We start from the raw sequence: 12,773 nt of genomic DNA, 5'->3' as shown, positions 1-12,773 counted from the left end.
ACGGGGATTCGAAAGAGACAAATTCATGCATCTGTTGAGAAATAAATTAGCAAGGAAACTGTAAAAATCCTCAATAAACACAAATACTAATTCCCTACATAGGAGATAAAAGCTTACAACATTCTTTTTAAAGAACAGCAGAGAAGAATTTCAAAAGGTCAGCAGTACAGTATTTGTTAGGAAATCAGGAGACTAACTGAGACTAGTAGTCCCATAGCAGTTGTAGAGAGAAAATAGTTTTTCTAAGGAGAAGTGATTGGTGGACACCTGGGAATGAGGAGTTTGATTAAGAGTCACTTGCATAGATTCAGGCAGAGAAGGTCATGCTTTACTAACACACAGGAGTCGTTTGAAGATATTACTGCCATGATGGATGATAGGAAGACCACAGATTTAGTATGCCTTAATTTGACAGTCTTCTGCCGTTAGAAAATAATGGCTCAACCAAGAAAGCAAGGAGTAGCAGGTAAATTAAATTGCTAGTTAGAATATCATCTAATGAGACATACTTAGGGCCCCTACTTCGCCACTGGAAATTAGTTCCATCATTTTTGCCCCATAATTTAGTATTGAAAGGGGGAGGGGCAAATTTGCAAAGGGGATTGAAATGCAAACTTGCCTTTGTGTGAAGAATGCCGCCCCATTTCATGCCAGGCCCAGGTTCCTTTGAATTCAGTTCTGGCTCAAAATGGGGGTCACCCCTGCTGTGAACCAGTCCCCCATTACAAAGCCTACAAACAAACATACCTTAGGGTGCAACCCTATGCATGTCGAGGCAGGAAAAAGTCCTACAACTTCATGCTGGCTGGGGAATGCTGGGAGTTGTAGGACCTTTTTCTGTCTAAAATGCATAAGATTGCCCCTTTACAGAAGGGAAAATAGCTAGCAGCTCACATGCAGAGTCTGCTAGAGATGGAAGCCATGTACATATCTAGCCTCTCTTTCAACAGACATGACACTTCTTAGCATGGTCAAAAGTATCGTTTTCTCTGCCTCCTGATTCAATTCGCCAGGCTATATATGCTAGTTGCCGGGGAACATGGGTGGGAGGGTTCCGTTGCACCTGTGTCCTGCATTGTTGGTCCCTGGTCGACATCTGGTTTGCCACTGTGTGAAGAGAGTGCTGGACTAGATGGACTCTCGGTCTGATCCAGCAGGGCTCTTCTTACGTTCTTAATTCAGAAGACAGAAAATTTTACAGATCCCAAGCTCTAGGGCGGCCATTAATGAATTGCCCCCAAAAGGGCAAAGGCATCACCCAAACAGATGACAAAAGGGATGTTAATTTGCAAATTATGCAAATGTATATGTAGAGATGCAAGTTTAGAAATCATCGTTATAATGTAAATAGGAATACAATACCACTCACCATAGTGCACCACACTGTGACCAGTGTGTTGCACTATTAATGCCTGTTAATGCCTGTCTGTTCGGTCTGCTGTACAGTTGCTAACTGTTGGTGGACAGTGGGTCTTTACCTTTAAACTCCGCTTTGACTAGAGAACTCTTCAAACAAAAGATGCTTTCAAACAGAGGCTGGTCCTCCGGCAGCCTTTCAAATAGAGGGCTGTCCTCTATAAAAGAGGAGAGATGTCCACCCTATCCATGACAGGAAATGACACACCCAGGCATAAATTTTAGCTAAGTTCTCCCTGTCATGGATTACCCCTTTATCTTCTAAGAGTCTTGGTTTTGGCTTTTACTTGGGAAGAAGGTTCTTACAACTGTCAAAACCAATCTTCAAGGTTGTTTTTAGTTGGGAATTTTTAAAGCATTTTGTAGGTCAGCTCTCAAAATTATGAATGGTTTTCAAGATGTAGCCAAACGGAATTTACCCATCATCGCTATAATGTAAACTTAGTTCACACATGCAAGCGCATCATTTGGTGACTCATCATCAAGGACCACATTTAGGGAATATTTGACAGGATGTTGTGCTTTATCCTTCATTCCTGCAAAGGGGGCTACATCTGAAGAAGTTAAGGGGTATTTCAAACATGCATGTTCATCACTTGATGATTGTAATATGTGTGAATGAATCATTGCAGATCAAACATCACAAATATTACATCCTACTACAATATACACCAACAGAATGGTAAAACTCTGCTTGTGCCCAATACTAATACCAGTTGCCAGAGTGGGATCAGAGGAATGAATGGGTCCCATATATAATTAGCTCCCTGCACACAGAAAACTAGGATGTCAGCGGAAAGGATCCTAGGTTAACCTCTCACTTACATGCTAGTTTTCAGTGTTCAGGGATATTTTTGTGAGGGAACATTCAAACATGATTGTCACACCTGCAATCTGAGCCATACAGTTCAGAAACAGTTTTACCACATGGTCTGCTCTTTGCATTGCCTCCAGACAAAATGCTTCTGAATGGAAGCAATTAACACATTGTGTGGTGTATACATTAGTTATCATAGAGATGCTGCTATGGCAATGATACCTGCATAGGCCAAAGTCATTATTTCAAGGAGCTTGGCCGTTACACAGAGGAGGAACCATAGCTCAATAGCATTACATGCTTTGCACAGATCTGACTTGCTGTAAGGCAGCTTCCTATGTCCCCATTACTGTGAGTGTCCACACCCCTTCCAGTGGTCAGAAGGAACATGGATCGGGGCATACCTAGCCAGTAACTGTCAATGGAAGGAGGTTCACCCCATGTTGAAATGATGGTCTATGGAGCAGGGCCAAGTGCCCAAAGAAATCAGTATGCCATCATGTCCTGCATCAAAAACTGTCCTTTTCAATGCAGAAATAAATCATCCTTTCTGCATGTGATGAATTTGTCCTTGTCTAGGGATTTTATGATGTGGGATTTCTGTCTTTAGCCAGAACATGGATCAGCAGGTATCATGTTCCATGCCATTTCTCCAGAACAAAGTGACACCAAGAATGCAGTTTCAATTCTGACTTCTGGTATGAGTTAACAGAATTCAAAAGTTATATAAAAGTTATAAACCTCTGAGAGAGATAAGCTTCTGAGAGATATGTAGAAGACCAATAACGTTCCTTTGGGATAAATATTTTCAAGGTAGCTTATTATGCAGGTTGCTGCAGAAGTCTGGCAGAGATTTCTGGGGCAAATATTTGCCCCATAAATTTTTAAAGAACTGGTTGTTTAAAGGCATTATACAGTGGTTGAACCCTGTAGAAGAACAATGTAAATTAAAGTGTTTTTTATCCAGTACTTATTTTCCGTTTTCTTTTTGTATCAGGAAAGCAAATGAAACATCAGTTATTCAGCATGAAGAATCAACTTGATAAATAATATAGGTTATTCCCAAAAAACAAACCAGGAGGGTCTGGCTTTCCATCAGCCTGCATTATTTTGTATTTATAGCTGGTGCACTGCCTTCAGTGTTTCATGTTAATGCTCTTTACTGAAATTTCCAATCTTGGAGATTAAAGCTTGGGTAGCCAGATTCTCTCATCTTTTATCCTTTCTTGCTGATAATCAGCATTCTCTTGTCCTCATCACATCACTATCATCCCTTTTCAAAAAAGATACGCTTTTGCACCCAAGCATCTGTTCCTCCTTTTTGGTGGTGAAAGATGACTGTGCCCCAATATTGCATCAGAAAGGTACAGGTAATAAAGCAGGCCTGGCAACATGTGGCCCTCTAGATGTTTTGGCCTACAACTCCCATGATCCCTCACCACTAAGCTGGCTAGGGCTGAGAGGAGTTGTAGGCCAAAACATCTGGAAGGCCAAAAGTTGCCCATAAGAGCAGTGCATCTTATAGTCTTCCTCCTTATAGTCTTCCTCCATTAGGCATGGATCTAATTTGGCCGTAAAATGTTTGTTTGTTTACTTGTTTGTTTATATTTAGGAGTTCTATTAAAAAATCTCTGTGAGTGACAAACATAAACACAATTACATACTAAAACAAGTTAAAACCACAACTACTACACTCATGTCAATAAATACAGCAAGCGCAAGAACAATGACTTAGGGCTCATCTATACCAAGCAGGATATTCCACTATGAAAGCAGTATGAAAGCGGTATATAAGAGGCAGGAGCCACACTACTGCTTGTAGTGGTATTAAACTGCACCTGCAGGATCTACATGACTGCTTTATAGTGTTACTGAAGTGCACTAAGAACTGTTGGGGCCCATGGCACATCTACATCAAGCAGGCTATAACACTCAGAAAGTAGTATGAAAGCGGTGTATGGTATGTGTCAGTGGGCCCCAACAGTTGTCAGTGCACTTCAATAGTGCTATAAAGCAGTAGTGTGGCTCCTGCCTTTTACTGTATATACCTCTTTCATACCACTTATTTATTTATTTTATTTATTTATTAAATTTATATACCGTCCCATAGCCGAAGCTCTCTGGGCGGTTTACAAAAGTTAAAAACAGTGGACATTTAAAAGAAAGTATACAAAATTTAAAACCATTAAAAATATAAAAACAATAGTATAAAACAGTATCTATTTTAAACAACAACAGTTCTGGGGTCCATTAAAAAACAAACAAACTTAGCATATGCTGTTAAATGCTGTTAAATCCACTTTCATAGGGGAATATCCTGGTTGGTGTAAATGAGCCCCTAGGAATAAAAACACTAATATAATACAATCACACTAATAATAAAAACCTAAATAATTTATTCATTCAATCAGTCAAATTATAAGCCATCCTATAACAATGGTTCACTGGAAGGGTGTATAAAGTAAAAATTACAATGATATAAAATATAGTGATAATGTTGCCAAAGCATGACTGTAAAATCAAGCCCACTTTAAAAGAGAGAGCAGAAGAATAAAACACTTGCAGCACTATACAATTAAAACAGGGAGCAAAGAAGCTGTAGTTCAGCTTTACCCAGCCATGTGCCTTCAAGATGATGATTACATTTTTATACTGCGTAATAGCTGAGGCTTTCTGATTGGTTCACAGTTTTTTTAAAAAAAACAAAATACAACAAGACAAGACACAATATACAACTTTTAAAAATACCAGATGGTTCAGACTACAACTCCCATTAGCCCCAGCCAGCATGGCCAATGGCCAGAAACTACAGAAATTATAGTCAAGAACATCCAGAGGAGGACACCAGGTTGGGGGAAGGCTGCTGCAATTCGTGACTCCTTTCTACCTGCCACAGAGCTGATTCAATATAAAGTCTCTTCTGACATCCTGCGTTGCCTCTCCTTGGACAGCTCTTTCTCAATTCCTCAGGGTCTCTGCTTCCCTTTCCTCTGACCTTGCTGGTTATGCCAAGAAGAGCACGGGGGGGGGGGGGTATTTTCAACCTTGGTGGTCATTGCCGTGAGAATCGTAGGATGAGACCAGTGCAACAAGTCGTTTGCATTGCTTGATTACTGTTGCTTGATTTGTCTGCGGCCTACTTGTGGTGTCTAAGAGCTAACTTTGATATATCTATCACATTTGGGGGTGGGGGGAAACCCAGCACATTTCACAGCATGAATATGCAACATCTGTGCAAGATCTTCCTACCTGCTGTGCTTAATTTCGAAATGAGTATTGTCATTAGAGCAAAATCATTTGCTCTTTCAGAAAAGTATGCCACAAAGAAAGGCATGTTCCTGATAATGGGCCTCGTCAAATGTCTTGGTTCCTGCTTCCAGCTGTAAATTGCTGCAATGTACACCTGTCTGGCATGAGCCATGTACCATTTTTCCAGCAGCCAGCATGGTCCCCTTTTTTTGTAAATTAGAATCTCCCCGTCAAACCCAAATCCTTTCCCTACACGTGATTTTCCTCGACACTAACTGAGACAGAGAGCAAGCAAGCAAGCAGGGTCCATTGTGAAATGTAAACATCCTCCTCTCTTCCAGCCCTTCTGTCTTCCCAGGTTCGGTGAGGGTGGGGAAGATGACAGATGGCCTTCTGCAAACTAATCACAGATAACATGTTTTTTTCTTTGGTGTAGTACATGCATTTCCAGGCAAATTATGAGCTGATTTCATTTCATATCCTTGCTGTGAGAAGCTGGGCGCTGTAATGGAATGTGGCATGCTCTGAGGAAATGCATTGCAGGCCCCAAATTATATTAAGATGTGATTAATCACGGTGCTCTGCGAGAAGTAATGTACAAGAAAACAGTGGCATGCTAGTTTGGAAATCTGGATTTGTGTGTGTGTGTGTGTGTATGCATGTGTGAGTGTATGCATGTGTGAGTGTGTAAAGAGGGAGGGAAGAGGGAGGGCACTCTTCATACAGCATTAACGCAATGTAGGCCATGGAGGTCTTACCTTCTGAGGCACACATAGCAGAACAGAGGTTTAAGACATGCCATCCTGCAGCTTAGACATCTGGGCTCATTTGCGCCACATGGGTGGGAACGGCTCACTTGCTTTTGCATTCTGCTCAACAGGCTAAACCAAGCTGTGTGTCAGGGGAGTGACCCCATGTGCTCCAATAAGGGCTGCAAACAAAGTGCCTTGGAAAGCTGGGGCAGATTGTACCGGAGTTTCTTTTTTCCTAGACTCCAGGAATTTTTTTCATAAAAGGCAGCCTCGAGCAAATCGTTATTCATGCAAAAGGCATCCCTGAGCAAATTGTTATTCGCGCAATGGTGGCCTGGCGGAAATTGTCGGTTTTATAATCTCCGCACATTTAACCCAGCAGAATCATATTCTGTATTCTAGGGCTACTAGTCCAGATGGCAATGCACTACCTCCAGTATTTGAGGCAGTAAGCCTATATACACCAGTTGCTGGGGAACATGGGCAGTAGGTTGCTGTTGCACATCTGTCCTGCTTGTGGGTCCCTATTCAGCAGATGTTTGCTAAAGAGAGGGAAAAGAGCACCACTAAACCGAGGGGGAAAAGAGAGAGCCAAGCTTTTTCTTTATTCATTAATGAGTTCTTCAATCTGCTCTGCGCTTTTCAGAAAATATCCTTCATCAGGAGCTACATGTAAAACAAGTATAGCTACAGATTAGACAAGCAACAACTTAAAAATGAAACGTTTAAACAGTTTGAGATTAAACGCTGAATAGCACCCATATCAGATAATGAATGACCTTTTTAAAATCCTTTGCTAACATCAAACACTAGAACGAAACATTTGCCCATTCACCTGAAAACACAACAAATGAACTAACCTGAGGAAAAAAGCACTTGACTGTGATTTCACGAATCTTAGCACAATAGTAAAAACAATAAAAACAATAAAGCCTTAATTCAAAGGAAAGCAGTTCTTTTCGGGCATCTCTGCCAACCTTCTGTAGTATCTCGAATCTCCTCCTTATATTTGTTTTACATGTAGCTCCAGATGAAGGATATTTTCCGAAATGCATAGAACAGATTGAAGAACTCATTAAAGAATAAAGGAAATGATCGTTTTATAGCACCAGAGCTTGGCTTTCTTTTTTCCACCTTGCAACAGCTGATTGGCCACTATGTGAACAAAGTGCTGGACTAGATGGACCCTTAGTCTGATCCAGCCGATCTCCTCTTATGTTCTTATGAAGTGAAATTGACAAGGATATTTACAAGAGGAGAAAACTCTTGCAGGGCTACATAGCAGACAGGCGGTTCTACAATCATGCGCAGTTGCACAAGATTGAAAATTTTAAAAATTACGATGACATTTGCACACATTTCAGGACACACACACCCAATTTGCTTGAGACCACCTTTGCGCTAATAACAATTTGCTCAAGGATGCCTTTTCTGCAAATTGCCACCATTTTAAAAAATGAAACATAAATGTATGAATGGGCTCGATCTGCTACAGAACAACCTAGCACCTGCAGAAGGAAACAGAATGAAATCCTGGGAGCTGAGCCAGGGAAAATCCATCAAGTTCCACTCCCCACAAATAGAATCCTTCAACATCCCTAGTTACCAGGTGCACAAATATGTTCAGTTGAGCAGAATTGCCCACTACTCCCATCCGGAAACTTCACAGACTGTGATTATTGTACTTGAGCTGGACAGATCAGCCTGTTTCAGTTTTATATTTGTTCATTCATAAGTCCATTTCATCCTTTTTTGACATTTATCTGCCACTAAGAAAATATACTTTAATGTGGATTCCTGCATTGAGCAGGTATAGGCCCCTTCCAATTTCACTATTCTATGATTCTAACCTCCCTGCAAAAGGGCTGTAGAGTATGTTAATATTTTCTCACAAGATGCTAATTTCTAGTCATATTTTCAATGTATTTTTTTTTGTATGAGGTACACCTTTCTATATACATTTTGAAACAGAATTCTGAGAAGTTTTGTGATATAGGCCATGGCTAGACCAGGCCTAAATCCCAGGATTGTCCCGGGATCATCCCCGTGCATCCAAATGACATACAGGGGATCCCAGGAGCAGGCAGAGACATTCACCTGAAAACATTTGCCTGGGATAATCCTTAGGTCTAGCTAAGACCATAGATATCTAACAATCAGTGATTTTTAGAGCTTTTCCAATCTAAATTGTAAATCTCTCTTCAGAGTCAAGTATGGCAGAGAATGAAGAACCATTGGCAATATGGATGCTGCAATGCCATGACAAGACGTCAGATTCTTAAACAGAAAAACAGAATATCTTGAAAAGCTGGGTGAGTTATTTAGATTTTTTTAATTAAAAACAACACAAATTTGTCCAGAAATTGATTATGCAGGGTTCCCAATCATCAAAGCTGCCTATGACAGCTCTTTATAGAGGTTCCCCGAGATGCAGTGCATGGTGGGCTTCTTTTCTACTGTCCTAGGTCCCAATTTCAGCATCTTCAGGTCAAGTCCTTGAGCTGCAAGACATGAAATACAGTGCCGCTATTTCCTGGGTTTTAAGTGAAGTCCACTTATCCACTGTGGTATAAGGGCTGCTCTGGGAATATGTGTGTATATGAAGGAAACACATCAGCCGGGGGGTGGGGGGGAAGGCAGAATTGTGGTAGGGGGTGAATAAGGTGTACATGTGTTCCTACAGTGGCTCCCTGCAGATAAAGGTGAAGCATCCCTGCTAGTTGGCTGTGGCCACTAACCACAATTTTGGTTTCTCTGAGGGACTGTTTTTGTTGCAAATATGTCTGTCACAATTTATGGGAAGAAAACAAGCTTTTCAGGCTTGCCGTTACTTGGTTTCTGTCAACTACTTCCTCCTCATATGGGCTAAGAGTTAAAAAAAATAGAAGGCTCAGGGACCTGTAATTAGGTCCCTTAGCTGTGGTACAAAGAGCCAGTGCATTGCAATGAGGTCAACTGCTCTTTCATTAGTAGATCTCCAGAATCTTAAATTATTATTTCTGTTTCTCATCTGTTCAGTAGATGGTGTTACATGTTGGCTTCTTCTCTGTTCTTACACTGCCTTGCTATATTAGAGAAGGGGTGGGGAACCTTAGACTTGGGGGCCATGTTCAGCCCACCTTAGGTCCCTAGATGGCCACACCCCTTCTCCTGGCTCCACCCCTTTCCCCCAACCACTTATCATATGTGGTGGTTTCCCAACTTTCTTGCAGTCTCCATTCTAAAAGGTTGAAATGCCTTTCCTAAGACTTAGTTTCTGGTCGCAGTAAGAGATTTAAACTAAAATATTCTGGTATTTTGGGCCTCACCTCTTTTGCCTATTCCTTTTGCCTTCGGTCCTGCCCACCACTGGAGGGTGAAATTGAAATTGAATTCAAGCCCTAGGGTTTTCACTTAACGCGCAGGATCTGAAGGCCAGAGTTCACGAGAGCTGAGTGTGCGGGCATGGGTGCATGTTTAAATGTGATTTGACATGCTAAGGATTGAGGAATTTGAAGGAAAAGAGAGATTGAGGTGGGAACATGTAGATGTAGGTGGGAGGAAAGCAAGGAAGAATGAACTGAGTTGTTTTGTAGTATGATGCCAAGCAGGAGTAAATCCTACTGATTCACATGGAACTTACTCCTAATCAAGCGTGCGTAGACTTATTCCTTCAGAGCATGGTTGGGGAGCATGATGCCCTCCAGATGTTTTTGGACTGCAACTCCCATCATCCCTAGCCAGCACAGCTGGCGGAGAGGGCTGATGGGAATTGCAGTCCAACAATATCTGGAGGGACACCTGTTCCTTAACCCTGCCTTGGAGAGCAGAGGATGTTCAGATGGCTGAGGTTGTACAGCTAGAGGAATGTAGGACAGAGGCCAAAATATAATGGGTATAAAGGGTAGAAGGGTGCCCCCTACTCTGAGTTCTGTTGATTTCAGAGATGCCATTTGTCCGTTTATTTCCCTCTTGCTATCAGAATTCAGAAGCAGGCTTCTATAACCATGCCAGCAGTGTATGGAAAGGGCCAGCCATGGCTGTGTTAGGAGAGGCAGTTATTCTACAAACTGCACGGAGTTGCAGCTGATCCCATTTGCCATATGGCCTGGTAATATTTATTATATCCTCTGGGAATGCACTAAAGATGAAAAGAGAAGTGAGCATTTCAAGGTGAATAGAATGATAATCAGAAGTTTGCATAGTCCTTGATAATACTAATGAGATGTGTAACTGAGATACAGGAGCTGGTGATGGGGGAACTAAATATTGCCAAGCGATCGGTATACAACTTCCAAGACTAACAGACAATGTAATCCTATTAGAAAGATCTGAACAGGAAGAAATCTCCCAACTATTTCACTGAAAAGCCCCTCAGACAAATCAAAAGCAATCAAAGCTGAGAAATCCCAAGCTTTTCGACAATTGCAACACAACTGTGCATCAGATTTTCTAGGGTAATCTCCCAAAAAACGTTAATCCAATAATCTCCAAAAGAGATTCTCCATATGCATAGCTGTAGCAAATACATCTACAGACTGGGTGGAATTAACATTAACAAAAATTCATTTACTGAAAGGGATTAAAGAAAAAGATTCTTAAATTATTTAAAAATTGGGACAAGTGAGAAGGATTTAGCTAGGAAAGAAAGAGAGCGCGGGTAGGGGGGGACAGGTTCTTTCCCTCTTTTTTTTGTTAATGAAGTGTCAGGTTAATCCACTGTGAAAATATCGCAAATCTAATTAAAATTTGCACGTGGCTTTTAAAAAGAAGCAGTTGCCTGAAGGATAATTTCCAGCTAAGGATTCTAGTGTACATTTATTTTAGTTTTGATGCTTTGTCCATATTCCCCAGTGGGACACTTTTAGATAATTTCTTGGATCGTGCCTTTAAAATATGCTCCCACTTGCAATTTCATTTTACAGTTATTTCTCATTCTCCCTTTATAACCTTTGCTGCTGCTTATAACAGTGTCAAGGAACCTTGAACTCACCTTCTCAGAGCCTGTGTGCTCTGTGTGCCAATGTGCAATAAAGCTCAAGGAGCAGTGAGCTTCGCTGCTTGCATGGATCCACAAGGAGGAACTGAAAAAAGTTGGCTTATATTGAGTCAGGCCACTGGTCCATCTAGCTCAGCATTACCTACACTGACTGGCAGCAGCTCTCTGGGGTTTCAGAGAAAGAGCTGAGGGCTGGTTCTATCATGAGGCAAGTTGGCTCACATGGCGGGTTGGGAAGATGACAGAACAAGCACGTGTCTCCTCTGCTTCTGCCTGTCCATCGCTGCCGTAGGTCACCCGGCCCAGAAAAGCCAATCATACTGGCCATTGAGTAACCACCATGGGGTGGTTTTCCCTTGGATTGAAAAGTATGGTGACCAGCAGCCACCTCACTTCAATTGAAGCCATGGCCCTTTCTACACCTAAGGATTATCCCAGGCAAATGGAGGGATCGTCCCTGCCTGCTCCCGGGATCCCCTGTGTGTCATTTGGATGCACAGGGACAATCCTGGGACAATCCTGGGATATTGGGCTGGTGTAGACATACCCCAAGATAGAGCCTTTGCCACAGCGGGGCATCACCTTGTCCTTCGCATCAGGCAGCAAAATGCCCTGGACTGGCTCTGGATGCTGGGAATTGAACCTGGGACCTTCAGCATGCAAAGCAGATGCTTTACCACTGAGCTATGGCCTTTCCACAGGTGTTTGACCTGGTTCAAAGCCTTGAGGATGGTCATCGTGCCTTTACGTAGAATCCAAGAGAGAAGCCACCTTGTCGAACCATGGTCTGGCCAAAATATGCCAGAGGTTTTTTTTATTTAATATATTTGTTCTCAGATATAAATGCCAATAATTAAATAGAAATGGTTAGAAGAGCCTTCTCCCAAACTCCAGATGTGTCAGTCTACAACTGTCATTATCCCCAGCCAACATAGCCTGACACATCTGGAGAGCATCAGGTTGGCTGAAGATCCAATGGTGAACAACCTCTCATTTATTAATTGGTAGCAGTGATTGTCTTTGACAAAGGAGAAGCACTAAAACACATTCATTTTGAGATCATGAATTCTAAACATATCTGAACTTCCCTGAAAGATTTAAGCTTTGAGCAGTGGGGTTCCATGCAAAATTCATATTTATACATATGCTCAATTGTTTGCATCATTTACATTTGTTTCTTTTCAAAACTTATGCTGCACCTTCCCCTGCCCCCCAATGGAAACTCAGAAACTACACGAATTAAAGCCCCCAACAAATTAAAGCCCCCCCTTGTATGTTTTTGCTCCTGTGCTTTTCATTTACACGTGTGTTCAACATGGGTTTTGTAGTCATCAGGCTGTATTCTACAGGTTAAGTTTTGCAAAAGTTATCTCAAAGTTTGATTTGTCCTCATTCAATCAGCTGGAGTTAGGTTGAAGGATTATAAAATATGTGGAAATAAAGCACTGGAACAATTTTATTTGATTTATTCCACGGCTTCTGTACTGTTTCATTCTCAGACGACAAACAATTCAGACACGTTTGTATGTCTTCATCCTGTTCTAAAATAATACACTGGTGG

The 12,773-nt window shown here is 41.6% G+C and overlaps 1 protein-coding gene across 1 annotated transcript in view; it reads left to right on the top strand.

The window, feature by feature from the left end:
- The window catches only part of B3GALT1 (beta-1,3-galactosyltransferase 1), a 390,243-nt gene that overhangs the window by 177,333 nt on the left and 200,137 nt on the right, over positions 1-12,773 (top strand). Inside the window, exon 2 of the mRNA XM_063116432.1 lies at positions 8,440-8,546. The gene's annotated coding sequence lies outside the window, so the exon portion shown is untranslated. The remainder of the gene's footprint in view (positions 1-8,439; positions 8,547-12,773) is intronic.

Source organism: Elgaria multicarinata, chromosome 2, assembly GCF_023053635.1.
Source record: "Elgaria multicarinata webbii isolate HBS135686 ecotype San Diego chromosome 2, rElgMul1.1.pri, whole genome shotgun sequence".
In the NCBI taxonomy this organism is placed as follows: Eukaryota; Metazoa; Chordata; class Lepidosauria; order Squamata; family Anguidae; genus Elgaria; species Elgaria multicarinata.
Note: the sequence above shows the minus strand (reverse complement) of the source record. Positions and strands in the feature narration are given on the sequence as shown.